The sequence below is a fragment of the Rhinolophus ferrumequinum genome, chromosome 22 (assembly GCF_004115265.2).
Source record: "Rhinolophus ferrumequinum isolate MPI-CBG mRhiFer1 chromosome 22, mRhiFer1_v1.p, whole genome shotgun sequence".
Lineage (NCBI taxonomy): Eukaryota > Metazoa > Chordata > Mammalia > Chiroptera > Rhinolophidae > Rhinolophus > Rhinolophus ferrumequinum.
In genome coordinates, this window is record NC_046305.1 from 52,036,111 (window position 1) to 52,052,253 (window position 16,143).

Below are 16,143 nucleotides of genomic sequence, written 5' to 3' on the forward strand. Positions count from 1 at the left end.
GGCAGACCTACCTTGCCCACAAACTGCCGGACGCCGCCGGGTGACCTCAGGTGACCTAGGATTCCTTGGTGCTCTGGTGCCCTCTACAGGGAAAGTCCTGAATTGCATGGTCGTGTCTGGAAAGCAGAGCTGGAGACTTTCAGAGCTTCAAGATGGGAGAGGAAGGGAAATGGTTTTATCAAAGGCACCCTGTGTGTAAGTGGCATGCGGCCACTCAGAATCGCCTCAGCAGTGGCCATTATTAACCCTGTTTGACGGAGCTGCAAACTCAGGTTCCCAGGAAGTATGTGATGTGTTTAAGATCGTAACGCAGAGGTGTTGGAGCTAAGATTCAAATCTAGGTTTGTCTCTCTCCAAAATATAGAGGTTGGCCGTGGGCTCCTCCAGGGTAAGGGGCAATCTCTACTGAGTCTGAGTCCCCAAAGTGTAGTGGGGAGCAGTAAGTGGCAACCCCCAAAGAAGCGGGGCCCTGCCTAAGCCCCTATCCTTTGACATTCCTCTCCAGAGCCGAAACCCAGCAAGTTTGTGCCCCTCTGCATGGGGGACGAACCCTTGGCCCCAGGTAGGTGTCCGTGGCAGCTCATCAGCCCTCCCTTCTGACCACTCTCGGCAGCCACCTGGGAACCAGTCTGTGTGGAGTCCTGCTCCCTCCTGCTGGCCCCTCAGACGGGGACCCCCTTTCCTCTTGGCACCAGCTCTCCCCATTTGACAGATGAGGAGACTTGGTTCTCAGAGATAGAAGGTCATTCATTCATTCATGAACCAGGAAATACTTATTGAGCCCCTACTATGTTCTAGTCAATACCGTTGGGCCTCGGGATACAGCAGTGAAGAGAACAGAGCAGAGCTGGGGCGGAAAGTGGGGGCGGGGGACTCGGCAGTGAACAGTACACCTAATACATCAGCTAAATGACATGAAATGTTAGAAGGTGATCATGGCTGTCAGCATAGACTGGAATTGGGGGGACTGGGCACGCGTGTGGTGGCGATGGAGGGTGAGCAGCAATGTCAGTGGATGGTTGGCTCTGCTTGGTCCGAAGCCCACTTTTGCACAAATACTTGAATGGGACTACAGAGTGAGCCAAGGAGACATCTCGGGGAAGAACACTCCAGGCAGAGGAAACAGCCAGAGTGCATGCCTGAGATGAGAGAGCACCTGACCCATGCAAGATGCAGCAAGGCCGCCAGCGTGGCCGGGAGGGAGTGAGAGGGAGAGAGTAATGGGGACCAGACAGCGCCATTTCTTGAGTAGCTGTCACCTCTGAGCACCATTAGGCACTTCCACACGCTGATCTTGTCAACTTCTCTTGGAGGGTGGGGGATGCTTATGAACCCATTTATATTTTGGAAATGGAGGCTCAGTGAGAGTGGGTGATTTGTCCGTAGTTACAGGACCCTTGCAGTCTCCTCCACACCCTTCTGCCTCTCTCTGTGCATTTCTTTTGTGGGTCACTAGTCCCTGCCTGCAGCAGCTGCCATGCTCTAGGCCAGCCCCTCCTGGGGTGGGGGACAGGTCAGAGGTCACAGAGGAGCCCAAGGCGCTCAGGCTCCGAGAGCAGGGTTTCCGCCACACCTGGGCTGCCTCCTTGTACCCCCAGCTGTGAGTCCCTCTTCTTCACTCTCCCGAAATCCATGATTGTTTTCAGTTCTCTCTGTAGACATTTTTTATTCTCCGAAAGGAAAGACGCAGAAGTTACATTCAGAAAACAAGTGTGGTGCTTTGTTCATCATGGCTGCTTCCGATTCTCCCTTTCTGAGTACTGAGTACAGAACTGCTCGGGTATATGCTGCAAGGTGTTGTGTGGAGGGGGAGGGCGTGGGGGTGGCCCAGGCAGGCACCTGTATTTTGCTCCCTCCTGAGGTGGAGCCGGTAAGGTCGCAGGCTATGGAGAAGGGTGGGCGCCACCTACTGGTTGTCTGTGCAAACCACCCTTTCATCCAGCGAATCGTCACTCATTTTTCTCCAGGTCAACCTGGAAATGGCAGGAAACCTTCCTTCCCGTGACTTGGGACTCTGGCACGTTAATTCTTCCCTCTCCCATCTTCCCAGAGCAATTTATGCACCTGGCACCTTTATGGTAGCACCATGCTAATGTCGCTTCATCACTGCTTCTGTTGGTTTGTACTAGGGGCAATATTCTCTGCACCGAAGAGGTCCTTGGTCTCCCAGAAACTAACCCTTTCTCCCCCCTCCCTCCAGTCCTCCGTGGCCCCTGCGATACTTCTACTGACTGTGGTTATTGTGTCACCCCCAGTGAGTGAACCACTTGGGGACAGACCATTAGAACTATTTACCTCTGATTCCAGAGGACAGCACGGGGCCAGGGGCTCGGCGACGTGCTCAGTAACTGTTGAAAGAATGAATGAATGAGCAGACAGAGACTATAGCAACGAGAAAACTGAGGAGTGTGGAGTTTATTTAGATGGAAGATGAATGTCCTCTTTTGGTGGGAGGTTCCAGAGAACTGTTGCACTTTAAAACTTTTCATACTAAATATTGATTCCAGCAACTCAAGAACATCCCTTTTTAAGGCTTTTAGAGGTCAAAATTCACAAAAACGTTCCCAGATGTTAAGGTTTTGACTTTGAAGCAGAGACGGACAGCGTTTTTCTAAATAGGACTTGTTCTTGTGCAGGAGTGCCCTCTTGTGGACAACCAGCAAATGAAACACCATTTTTACTCGTCCCCACAACTGTTGAGCACTGTCCTTTGCCTATTATCTTTTTTATATTGAGGTGTACCTTTACAGAAGCAGATTACGTAAACCTTAAGTGTGGCACTCAATGCATTTTTACACAAGTACACACCTGGATGAAGTGTAATCACTACCTGGATGAAGATAAAGAATGTTTCCAGCCCCTCAAAAACCTGCCTCAGGCTCCCTTTCATCCAGTCCGGAGAGAAACTGCTTTTTTTGCGCCCTGTCACCGTAGATTACTTTTGCCTGTACTTGAACTTCATAGACATAGAAATAAATAAGCCACACAGTAGGTACTATTTTGTATCCCAGTTTTGTTCACTCAACATTATATCTGTGGGATTCATCTATATTGTTGAGTTTGTCCTGTGTAGCTGTGTAATATTTCATTTTCCGAATATGCCACATGTATCTTTAATCCATTTGTATTGGTTTTCTGTTGCTGCTGTAATAAATTCCCGCAGACTTGGTGGTTTAAGACAACACCAACGTGTTATCTTCCAGCTCTGTAGAAGTCCAACACAGATCCCAGCACTCTGAAATCCTGGTGGAGCTCAGCCTGGTTCCCTCGGGAGGCTCTAGGGAAGGATCTGCTTCCTTGCCTTTTTCAGGTTCTTGAGGCCCCCATTCCTTGGTTCACGGCCACTTCCTCCATCTTCAAAGCCAACAATGTTGCATCTCTGACCATTCTTCTTTGATATCTCCCTGCCTGAACACAGTCAGAAGGTTCTCCGATTTTAAGGACCCTTGGGATTTAGATTGGGCCCATGTGGATGTGGATAATCCAGGATAATCTTCCTATCTCAAGGTCCTGCCTTAATTTTATCACATCTGCAAAGTCCCCTTTGCCATGTAAGGTATTCAAGGTTCTGGGGAGAAGGATTCCCGACATCCTCAGGGAATCTTTACCCTGCGTCCTAAACCACTTCACTGTTGTTAGACATTTGGGTTATTTCCAGTTTGGCGCTATTACAAATATGCTTCTCCCAACACTTTAAAGATGGGATCCCACCACAATCTGGGTTCTGTAATTTCTGTTGAAAGTCAATTTTAATTTGTGTTATTACTCCTTTGAAAAGAATAGGTTGCCCCAACCACTGGCTGCTTTTGAGATTATTCCTATGCTTTGATTTTCTGTAATGCCCCTGCAGTTTGCTTAGATGCGGCCTTCTTTACATGCGTGATGCTTGAAGTTTGTGGAACTTTTTGAACCTGTGTGTCTTTCATCAGATTTTGAAAATTCTTGGCCATTATTTCTTCTTGGCTCTCGATTGCTCTGGCCCGTTCCTCCTTCTCTTTCTGGACTCCAATGCATGTATGTGGTTTCTGAGCATGCTGCGCTCGTCTTGTCCACTTTGCTCTGTCCCCCCACCCCCATTTTTTTTCTGTGTGCCTAGGTTTATATATATATATATATTTTTTTACCTTTCTTCACTTGTCCTGTCTTCTGCCCTTCCCAGCTTGCTATTAGATCCACCCGGTAAATTTCTAACATCGGATACTGTATTCTTTAGTTCTCAAATATCCACTTGATTTTTTTTATTGATTCCAACTCTTTGTCGAAGTTCTCCTCTTTTCATCTGGTTTGTACACCTTTTTCTCTATTTTCAATACCATATTTATCACAGTTGTCTTAAACGCCAGCCTCCGGATCGTGTCTTGGACTGGTTTTGCCCATTGCCGTTGCTTTTGATGTTGATACCTTTTTCCGGCATCTTTGTATGACTGTTTTTTTAAAAAATACATGTATAGATGCTGAATATTCTGGATGGTACCTTGTAGAGGCTCTGGCTCATTTACCTTCTTTTGAAGAATGTTCTGTTCTGGTAGGTAGCTGAGTAACTGGAGGATCTCCTTGACCCTGCTGTGGTTTTGCTTTAGGCTTTGTTATACTGGATATATTTCCTTATTCTTAGGGCATGAGTCATGATCCTAGCACATGGCCTAAAAGCTCAAGGTGTACCCCAAATTTGCTTCACTGTATCTGGGATCAAAATCCAACTGCTATCTCCCGAACACTGTGTAGCCCCCAATATTTCTTTGGCCCCCCCAGCTTTCCAGTGGTTCTTCTCTCCTAGGCCTTCTGTATCCCACCCTCAGAATTTGGTGGATTTCATTTAGAATTGATGAAGGTCTTGGTGCCAAACAATAAAATGAAGAAGCACAAATATTTATGTATTAATAGTATGAAATTGCAACGTGCTTAATTCAATGTATACAACAGTTAATTTTAACCTGAATTATTTTCTGAACAAGCTCCAATTTGTAGAAGTTCCAAATGATTTCTACAATAAATGCTTTTTAATGATGAATGAAACTGTATGGATATTCATAGATGACTAAAATTTCAAAATATCACTCTAGAGCCATCAAAGAAAGACATTTTCCACTCATCTATGAACAATGAATAAAAAGTGAATATAAAAACCTTCTAGCAAAGGGATAAATCTGAAATGTAGGATATTAGAAAGAACAATTTATTGTGAAGCAGTCTTCCAGTGAAAAAATATAAAGATACAATAGATATATGAAAAGGTGATTCACTAAGTGATATGGTAGCAATATCATATACAAGTGAAGAGTCTTTTATATGTAGACAGAAATAGTATGGGTGACCTTGTAAGAAAAATAATCCACTGGGTGGAGAAGGTTGCCATGTAAGAGGGGGCAATAATCACAGATGGGATTGGCGTTCACTTCTGACAGTAGGTGGCAAATGGCTCTTGGAACTTGTTGACTTGTTGACTGTTTGAACTCAGGATTTCATAGATGGAAAATGGGTGGTTTATTTATGTATCAAATCAGACACTTCAAAAGTGCTGTATTCAATCTCTTGTATGTCCCTTAATGATAGCTGGAGCCGATTTGATAGCTTTCTGATCCCTTTCAGCGGCTAAAGACTTCAGTCCAGCACAATCGAAAAGATTTTCCTCCCTCCCCAGCTCAGACCCCACCCGGGGCCCAGGAACCTGCCGTGGGGACAAGTGATGGCCTGATCTTCTACTTCCTGTTCTTCTCTTCTGCCTTTCTCGTTGGGTTTCTTTTGGGCATCTTCCCTTCTCCTGTGTACTGCGCTCTCAGTAGACAGATTGGGTAGGAGTGGTAATAATCCATCCTTTATAACTGGGAATGCTTCCCAAACCCTAGGACACGTGGCAAGCTCCTCAAAGCATTCCTGTGATCTGTCCGGAGCCTCTGACTTTCTACAGCACACGAAACATCCAAATGGGGTTTGATACATCCATCCTGCTCTCCTGCGGGCACCACTGCTCTCTCTGAGTGGTTTGCGCGTGGACCCCTCGCTTGTCTTGAGAGGTGGGAAAAACACACCCTCCTCACTCACAAGGGGAGAAAACGGAAATAAGACACAGCTGTTTCCCCCAAATATCAATTCCTTACGCCAGGCAACTTTAGGACTTCAGAGAATGCTTCGAGAATGTATGATCCAGGCTTTGTAAAGGCTGGTGAGAGGGGTCGATGATAGTCTCAGGGCTGGTTCGCCTCATTTTTAGCAAGCCTAGGGGGATATCAGGACCTCCTGGGTGCTTCGGTAGAATGTTGGGGTGCCATGGCGAGGGGGTGATTGGGGATGAACTTCCATGCTCAAAGACAGAAGCTTCAAAGCCCATCTCCTGGAAACACCTGAACCTCTACCCACCCTCTAAAGTCTGCTGCACCCTCCACAGCAGGGTGGGCACAGATGGGGGATCTTAGATGGTTTCCACCCCTTTTCCAGCTTTGTCCCCCTCTCTGTGGATGTCTGATAGTACAGGGGTCATGTTTGGAACCCCAGGGAGGCTGTTCCTGTCATCTGTTGTTATGGGCTGCTTTGTGACCCCCAATTCATATGTTGAAGTCCTAACTACCAGCACCTCAGAGTGTGACTTTCTGGAGGTGAGACCTTCAAAGAGTCTTTAAGTGAAGTTAAGGTGGGCGGCAGACAACCAGACTGGTGTTCATACAAGACGAGGTTAGAAAGGACACAAACTCACACAGAGGGGAGACCACGTGAAGACGCAGGGAGATGGCCGTCCACAAGCTGAGGGCAGCGGCCCAAGAAGAAACCAGCCCTTGGACACCGTGGTCAGACTTCTAGTCTCCAGAACTGTGAGGAAATAAACACCTGTTGTTTAAGCCACCCAGCCTGTGGTACTTAGGGCAGCGCTAGAAAATTAATACCTCTGTCTACCAAGGGTTTCTTTGTCCAACCTTCCTTCCAACTCTGCTTCTCTCTATTGTTCCTTTTCACTCCGCAGCCATGTCACATACCTGCCTGCCTCTCTTTATCCGGCTCTCAGCTCTCTGGGTCGGGATTTTAACATTTCTCTGTACGGGACTGAGCCTTCAATTTGCTTTACACACGTGGGCCTGTAGGGGGCGCCACAATCAAAGGCATGAGTCCCAAATCGCGGTATGGCTTGGAGATTTTGCTGGGTTTCAGTGATGGGACATAAGAGCAGGAAGCTGCTGCGCACGTCGCTGCAAAACCTGCTTTGGGGCCGGATGTAAGGCTAAGGCTACCGATCTCAAGTAATCAGAATTACCCATCCTTCTTCCTCTGCTGAGCGTGTGGCCGTGGTCTGCCCCCTGTGGAGTGCGGCTAGTCAGCACCCCACTTGTGATGTTGTGTGCCAGATACTATTAACGTGCTCTAATAAAATAATGTGTTAGACACTGTGCTTTATCTGTCAGTTCATTTTATTATGTTTTATATAAATTATATAGAATACATCGGGTATAGATAATACAATTTATGTAACATATTAATTATATTTTATCATATAGTAATATACATTCTATTAAAATTGTAATACACATCATATTCTATTCCATGTAATATATGTTATATTATATATAAATACAGTATACTATATTATAACATATATGTATATATATACTTATGTGTGTATATACATAAACTTAATGCATATTATCTATATTAAATATATTAGATATAATTTGTCTAAAATATAATGAAAGGAACTGTAAGATAACATATAAGGTCTGATACATTAATTTATTAATGCACTTGAAAGAGTATCTGGCACACAGTGAACACCATGTAAGTTTGGTGTTCTGACAAGATGCACTTCACAGAAGGCAGACCACGGCCTCCTGCTCCGTAGAAGAAGGCATGCTTCATTTACATTATAGTTATATTAATATTATAATGTTGTTATACTGTATTGATAGAATATATAACTTATATAAGTTACATACAATATATAAATCACAACGACCCTGTTTGTTGGCCTTATTATTTTCCCCACTTTATAGGAACCAAGTCCCAGAGGGAAGTTAAGTACTTTGCCCCAGGCTGAGCGGGCCTTCGAACCCAGCACACTGGCCCCCAGGCTGTGCCTTCAGCACCTGCTCTAGGACTTAGGGGGCTCTAGGGAAACAGGGTACCTGCTGATGGGTATGGGGCTTTTGGGGGGTGATGAAAATGTTCTCAAATTGTGGTGATGGCTGTGCAACTCTGAATCGACTAAAAATAATTAAAGGCTACCTTTTAGGTGGGTGGCTTGTATGGGATGTGAACAAGATCTCATCAGTGAAGCTCTTATAAAAAGATTTAAAACAACAACCAAAACCACCTGCTGTGCCAGCTCCCTCATGAAATTCTTGGCTTCCCCTGCAGGCTTTATGTTCCTATCTGGCAAAGATGGCATCTTACCCATTTGCATGTTCGATCCTTTAGTCTCTTTTCCCTCACTCAGCCTTGTGGTTGGTGCTTGGAAGATATTAGAAGCTTGATGAATATTTGCTGAGTCAGTAAGAACAAGGAACTTAGTTCACAGACAAGGGACTAAGACCCAGGAGCAAGGCCCTCAAATCCAAGGCCAAATCCGAGCATCCTGACTCCTCGTTATGACTAAGGTATCTGGCCCAAGTGCCGAGGTATCTCAAAGAAGTGGGAACCTGTACGAACACACACCCAGAGGTTTCTTTTATGATTCCGCCTTCACTCTGTCTTGTCTATACCACGTTGCTAAGTTCCTTTAAACTAACGCCATGAACTATTCTGGGTATTACAGAAAGGAAGGGCTTAAGGAGGGAAAGGAAACACTTGACGAGCTCCACCCTGAGCCGTGCAGTGAGTTCAGATTTGCTATCTCACTCATTCTCAGACCAACTTCCCAAGTTAGGCAACATTCTCCCATCACTAGAGTCCCGGAAACGCAGGCTCACAGAGGTTAAATGAGCTCCCCAAGCCCACAGGCCAGAGATTTAAACAGGAGTCTGATCTCAAGGTTTGGGTTCCCTGCCACACCACTAGGGGGCATCTCAACCACAGGGTGACACCTTCAGAGAACAGAGCAGGCGCTCTAGGGGCCGCTGGGATTTGTGTTTGCACTCAGGCGATCAGGCAAGTGACCTGGGGTGACGACTCTGGAAGTCCTGGTGAGAGACCAAAGTTCCCCCCAATTCCCTGGGGGTCTGGAGAAGGCAGGTTTCCAACCTTCATCTCTAGTTTCCCGTCACATGGGGATTGGATTGCTGTCCCATGGGAAGCTTTCCAGCTGGAGAAGGCTCCTCTCTGGCTGTACTGCAGTCTACACCATCTGTAGTTTTCTTAAAGGGGCTGGAATTCAGAAACCCTGGGTTGTAGGCCTGGCCCTGCCACGTCCTAGCTGTGTGACCCAAGGCCACCTGGTTTTCCACTCTGGCTGTGGGCCTCAGTTCCCACAAATCTACCCTAGGAACACCGCCCAGGGCTTCTCCATCACAGCCCAGGGCTCCTCCTGGAGCTTCAGGAGGAAACCCCACGATTAAAGGTTTATTCCTTTATCTTGGGGTCAGTACCTGCTACAACACAAATGCATTTCCCAGGAAGGGGGCCATACTTAGTGCGAGTTCTAGATGGGGGAGTGAGGGCTTTGGGCCAGGGAGAGCAGCTCAGCCAGGAGGAAACCAGCACGGGGAGGCTGACGTCAGCACACCAGCCTTCACAGCTTGGTGACACAGCAGACTAGAGACGGGGCACTGGACTCCCCAGTTGTTGCTTGGGCCGCTCATTTATCCTCTCTGAACCTGCTTCCCCATCTGCCCACTCACTGGACTCTGAAACCAGATGGATTCAGCTCAAAGCTTGACAGGCTCGTCTCCCACCAGGGCCCGGCCTTTAGAACGGTTCAGGTCCCAGAGAGGGGGCAGAAGTGGCTCTCCGCCCGGCAGCCATTTCTGGACGTGCTGTCTGCTCTCTCCTCCGTGGACCTCTCCCTTCTCTCAGCATCTTGGTGGAGCGTCAGTCTGCTGTTTCCCACCATCCAGAAGGCAGGGAGCAGGGCTGGGGGTAGATACCCTGGGTGAGGGAAGTTGTTCTGTCGACTATGGAGCAGTCAAGAGGTTGAACTTTGTGTCTCCCGGGCCTGCAAATGGTGAAATACTATCCACCTGGACAGGGGGTGCGAGGAACCATCCGCCACACAAGAAGATGTTCATCGGAATTTGTTTTCCTTTTCATCTTTCTCGTATTCTGACTTGCTTTGCCTGGGAGAGGCACAAACACACAGGAGGGGATAGCCCAGATTCAAACAGAACTACAGTTTCAAGAGCACCTTCGTCTTCACTATTTAATTGAATACTTGTAACATCTCTGAGAGGAAGACCGTGTGTGGGTGAAGCTCTCTGCCGGCAATTCTGGAGGACCCCGGGTCCCTCCTTTGGTAGCTCTCGGCACTACGTGAGGTCCTGGTCTAATGTCTGTCTTGTCCAATGAACCTTGAACTCCCTGAAATCAGGGGCCTGCTCCCCACTCTCTTCCCAAAGCCTAGCGCGTAGCTGCTGCTCAAAAGACGTCTGTGGTTCCACTGAGTGAAGAGCGGAAGAACCATCATCGTTTCCATTGTACAGATGGGGAAACCGAGGCCCCAAAAGCTAAGTGACGTTCCTAAGCTAGTTGATGGCAGAACTGGGATTCTTTCTGGCTCCTAGCTTACAAGGTTCAAGGAGTGGGCAAGGGTGTTGGTGAATGACCTCCCACCATCAGGCATGGCGGAGTGACACTGCAACTCAGAAGACAGAACACTGAGTGTCACCTCCTGACACTCCCCGCCCTGTTCCCCATTACTGAGACGACTCGGGAGGATCTGTCAGCACGTTTCATGCTGTCTGTACATACATGTGTATGTGTCTGACCACCCCAGCCCTACCCTGACCCAGAATGGGAACTGGTTGAGGACTGTGGCTTCCTCTCACCTGTACCTTTAGGGTCTGCCTGGCACATTATAGATACCTGATCTGTTGTCCAGAGCTGAGTGATTGACTGATGGGTGAACCTCCCAGTGGCAGCTCCACATGTCCTTTGTATGTGACGCTCTTGGTGCAAGGTCCGAGTGGAGCTCCTCTACGCCACGTGCGCCCGAGTGGGACCGCTGCTGAGGGGGTGTTGAGCGTGTTGGGTGTTGGCTACAGTTCCAAGGACTGTGAGCCCCTGAGGGCAGAGCCTGCGGGAGACCTGCAGGACCAGGATGGGTGGCGAGGTCGTCCCGCCGCCTCTTCACACAGGGTCTCCTTCCTGCTGACACAGTGTCCTGCCTGAACCTAGGCACCGCCCCCACCGTCACATCTGGGTCCTGAGCGCCTGGAGTGCCCCTGCTCGTCCTCAGAGGAGTCCCATGAGGGTCAAGGCTGGGTCACAAAGATTAAAGGACAGGATTCGCCTCTGGACTGTCCTCCAGGCAGGCACCAGCAATGCCCTGGGGGTGTTGCGGACACGCAGCTGTCACCTGGGGTCTTTCCTGTCGTAGGCCTTGCCTTCCTGTCCCCCTCCCCTGACCTGGAGCTGACATCACATAGAGTTGCAGGGTTATGTGAGGGACAGTTATCATAGGTCAGCCTTGGTTAGGGTCATCTCTATTTGGTTACGTGTATGCTGTTATTATCAGCCTACGTTTTTATGGCACTTTATGGCTCACTGAGGACTTGGCCATATGTGATCCACCGCATGGGGCTTTAGAGATGAGGAAACCCCCCTCTTCCTCCTCCCCTCCCTTCCTCCCTTCCACCCTGTTCCTTCCCACAAGTATTTAATGAGCATCTACTATGTTCCAAGCATCTTTTGGGTCCTGGAAATTTATCAATAAATGGAAACCTAAAGAAATCAGCTCTCTGGTAAGTGCCGAGTTCGGTGCAGGGCCCCAGCTCTCACTGTACCCCTGAGCAGTGAGGATATTGGGATATCTGCCAGGAACTGGCAGAAGTTCAGAAAGCTGGCTTCATCCAAAGGGGTTCCACAGAGTGCCCTCCTTGGGAGGGCAGCAACTGAATCCACCAAAGCGGAGGCCCATCTCCTGCTCCCCTCAGGCAGCAGTCCAGGGGGGTCAGCAGCAGAAACAGGAGTCACTTTCCCCTAAGACTCCCAAAGTGTGCTGGGGTGCCCTGTCACCCAACTGGACATTATTAGGCATGACCGGACTGCTCTCATGCTACACCTCCCGGGGCTTCCCTCAGCTCAGGTGTGGCCAGTGAGTCAGGCCATTCAGACGACGGTGATGGAGGGGACGTGAGGCTCAGTGGCTGGAGCCTGGGCACCGGCCCTGAGTTCTGGAGCCAGCTCCATCCGCCGGGTGAGGAGGCGTGGGCCAGACCTCTGCCAGACTCCAGATGATGTCATCCAGAGAGTCTAAGAATAACTCAAGCAGGACCTGACGTGCCTCAGTTTACCTAGAAGGATCCGGAATTTCCAGTGTTCAGTGTCCTGTTTGCCCGGCATCCCAGGGAGACCGGACCACGTGCTGAAGAGGTGCCTGCAGTCAGAGTTTCCAAGTGAATCAGGCTGAGTCAAGGTCAGAGCGTGACTCCATGGCCCTGGGGCCTCCTCCCTGCCTGACGTGACCCGAGCTCCCAGTCCATCCTTCCTTCGTTCTTCACTCCACAAATATTTGCTGAATGCCGTGAGCTCTGTGCTGGGTCTTGAGGACACACAGTGATGAACAATGCGAGGCGCATGCCTCCAGGAACTGTCAGTTGAGAAGCAACGATAAGGAAGCCCCCCTAAGTCACCAAGTGTTGGTTAGAGCCATCTTCTGTGCTGTCCCCCCCGGTCCCCCCACTCATGGGCGGACACCCAGGTCCCCTGGTGGAGATGCCCTGAATCTAACAGGGGAGACAAGTCGTGGACACAGGGCATGACAGGTGCCCTGTCACAGACACTCCGTTATCGGGAGCTAGTGATGGGGTCCCGTCGGAGCAGGTTTCCCAGAGGAGTCCTTGACGTGACCTTGGGAAGCTTGCAAGCACTGGGGAGGAAGGGTGTGTGTAGGCGCGTTCAGCGATGGTAATAATTCCGTGTGGCTGTAGTGTCCATACGGTGCAGGGGGGGGCAAACCTGGGGAGGTAGAGGCTGCCCCGAGTAGGAAGAACGAGGCACCGGAGGGGGGGGAGGGACTTAGATTTTTCCCCTTGGGGGTGATAGGGAGCCATGGAAAGTTTTACATAGGCTTAGATTTCCGCTTTAGAAAGAGAGATGGGTAAGGTCTGAGGAAAGGGGGCAGCAGGGCTGGGAGGAGGAGGGCCGGGTGCACCGCTGGGTGTGCAGCGGGGAAGAGGGCGCAGCTAGGATGCCTCTGCGGCTTGGGTCTTGGGGCCCTTTACGGAGGGAATGGAGGGGCTTGTGGGGAGGTAGCGACGGTGGGGTCTGTGCGCATTGGCTGCTGTCAATCGTGGAACACGGCTCAGGTCTTCAGAGAATTAGGGATAAAGGACAGGTCGTTGGGAGGAGGGAGAGAGGCCTGCACGTGGCGGCGATGGGGCGCCTTAGGATGAAGGATATTTAAAGGAGCGAGAGGGACGGGGCTATGCAGGCAGAGGAGGGGAAGCGGAGGAGAGGAGGGGGCAGCAAGAGGCTCCAGAGCCTGAAGTCCGTGGGTGGACCAGTCCGCAGCTCTAGACAGAGGCAGTCACGGTCCCAGATGGCTCCTTGGCTTTCGGTGGAAAAGGCAGATGCCACAGAGGCAGCCGGAAATTCTCGGTGCTGTGGTCATTGCGTGAGAGACGTCGAGCAGCTGGCAGATTGCCCAGACTCCTGTGACATGACTCAGCTCCGTCCGTACCTGCTGCTTCTGTGCAATTGAATGGAAGCATCAAATGCCGCTTCCCTGCTCCTTTGGGGGCGTTTAGTAGCTCTGCGCTGAGTTCAACATTTTATTCTCCAGGTCACGTGTGCTCATTGCAGGAACGTTAGAAAATGTAGGTAAGCAAAAAGAAACAAAGAAACGTCCGTGAGCTCCCACCCAGAAGTAAATGCTGTTGACCTGCTGTTGGTGACCCATCGAGGCTTTTTTCTGCTTGTTCCTGTGTATTATGTATAAATATACAGACACGTGGAGTGAGGTGCGTAAGTGGGGTCGCGCGTTCTGTCCGCTGTGGTACCTCGTGTGCACTTTTTCTTCTCTAATTCACTTTGCTTAAGCGTTGGTCCATCCTCATCGGAGTCCCCTCCTGTTACAGCTCAGGGGGAACACCCGTCTCCCCACTCGACTGAGAGCTCTTGGTGGGCAGTGACTGTGGCTGTCAGCTTAGTCTCCCCATTGCCCAGCACGGGCCTGGCTCCCTGTAGGTCCTCAATGGGGCACTGAAAAAAATCCCCTGCTGAAGACATTCCACGGATGATGACAAACACAGGCAGACTACACAGCCCTGAGGGCCAGCTCCCCAGAACGAGTCACGTGTTATGTCCCTCCCCCAAGGGACAGGTGCCTTTGCCTCTGTGTGGCTGCCGCCAGCCCTTCCCTGCTGCCCGCTCACGTCACCTGTGCCCTCAGCTTCCAGCCTGTCCAGCTGGGAAAACAAGGTGTCTGAGTGCATGTGCTTCCGGGAGCCTCCTTGGCTATTTTTATTCCTGAGTCCCCACCTCGGAAACTTACCTCCTTTCTCTGCTTACTCACCCTGGAGGCTCCCGCGGCATCCCGCCTCCAGGCTCCAGCTATGGAAACGCTCCCCACTGAGGAGATAACACCGCAGCTGGCCAGGGATCCCAGGAGGCCTGAGCACCCCACGCATCAGGGCCCACAGGCAAGCAGAGCGAGCTGGCTCTGGCCTGGGGGCGGGGCTCCGGCCTGGGGGCGGGGCTCCGGCCTGGGGGCGGAGCTCTTTCAGTAAGGGCCCTGAGCATGGGAAGCCCCACGTAGCTCTGCGCAGAAGTGCCTGCGGTTCCCCGCTTTCACCCAGGTCTCTGCCATTCGTTTCTTGGAGGTGGTGGTCCCCAGGTCCACAAGAAGATCGCTCTGCGGTCTGAGACCAGAACTGCCAGAGGGCTCTTCCACCCAGCACTCCAGTCGCTCGGCCCATTATTTTAAAGTCACAGGGCTCTAGCTTCTCAGAAGCCGAGGGTTTACAGTCTGCTTCTGTGCGTTTTTACAACTGAGATACACTTGACAATAACATTGTGTAACTTGAAGGTATGCAACTGTTGGTTTGGCCCACGTATGTACTATCGTCTGATTGCCACTGTAGCTTAGCGAACACCTCCATCACCTCCCATCATTGTCATTTCGTGTGTGTGTGTGTTAACATTGAGACCTAGTGTCTTCGAAACTCAGGGGGAACACCCGTCTCCCCACTGGACTGATAGTGGTCGGTGGGCAGTGATGGTGGCTTTGTCTCTCCACTGCCCAGCACAGGCCTGGCTCCCTGTAGGTCCTCAATGTAAGTTGGGGGAACTAAAAAAATCCCCTGCTGAAGACATTCCATGGGTGATGGCAAACACAGATTAAACAGCCATGAGGGCCAGCACCCCAGAGTAAAGCACCCTTATGGTTATATTGGACCCGCCTGGACAACTGAAGATAATTTCCCCATCTCAAAACGTTTAAGCTAACCACATCTGCCAAGTTCTTTCTGCTGTGTAAGGTGACATATTCATAGGCCCTGGGACTTGCGACAGGGCCATCTTTGGGGGAGAGGCAACCTTCTGTCTACTACAGTGCATCAGGGCAATGAGTAGGGAAAATAAGACAAATAAATAGTAAAATTACCTTCCCAGTGTTAAACTCCAAAATCAGCATGTGATGGATGAGAAGAGCACTCAGACACGCCCCCTCCAGGGGTGCTTCCCAGGCCTGGTTCTAGCAGTGGGCAGGGTGACGTATGAAGGACCACAGAGGAAGGGCCATCAGAGGGCAGCCGTTTTCAGGGCCACCCATATCTGTCCAGGGCTTGGGGTGTTCACATGACCTGATGGGAACATCTAGATCTGTGGGCCACCAAAACCCGAGGTCGTTATGCAGTCCCCCATGCCCCATCACCTCCAGACTATGACTGGATGTCTTTGGGGAGTTTTCCTGCAGGAAAAGGATGTCGATACTCCGGTCTCAGGTCTTGTGAGTTAGCTGCAGGGAGTGACTCAGCACCGCCAGGATTGTTAAACTCAGAAGCATGGACGGTCATGAACTTCGGGGCCCAGGAACTGTCACCAAGGAGTGCCACCCTGGGGGGGGTT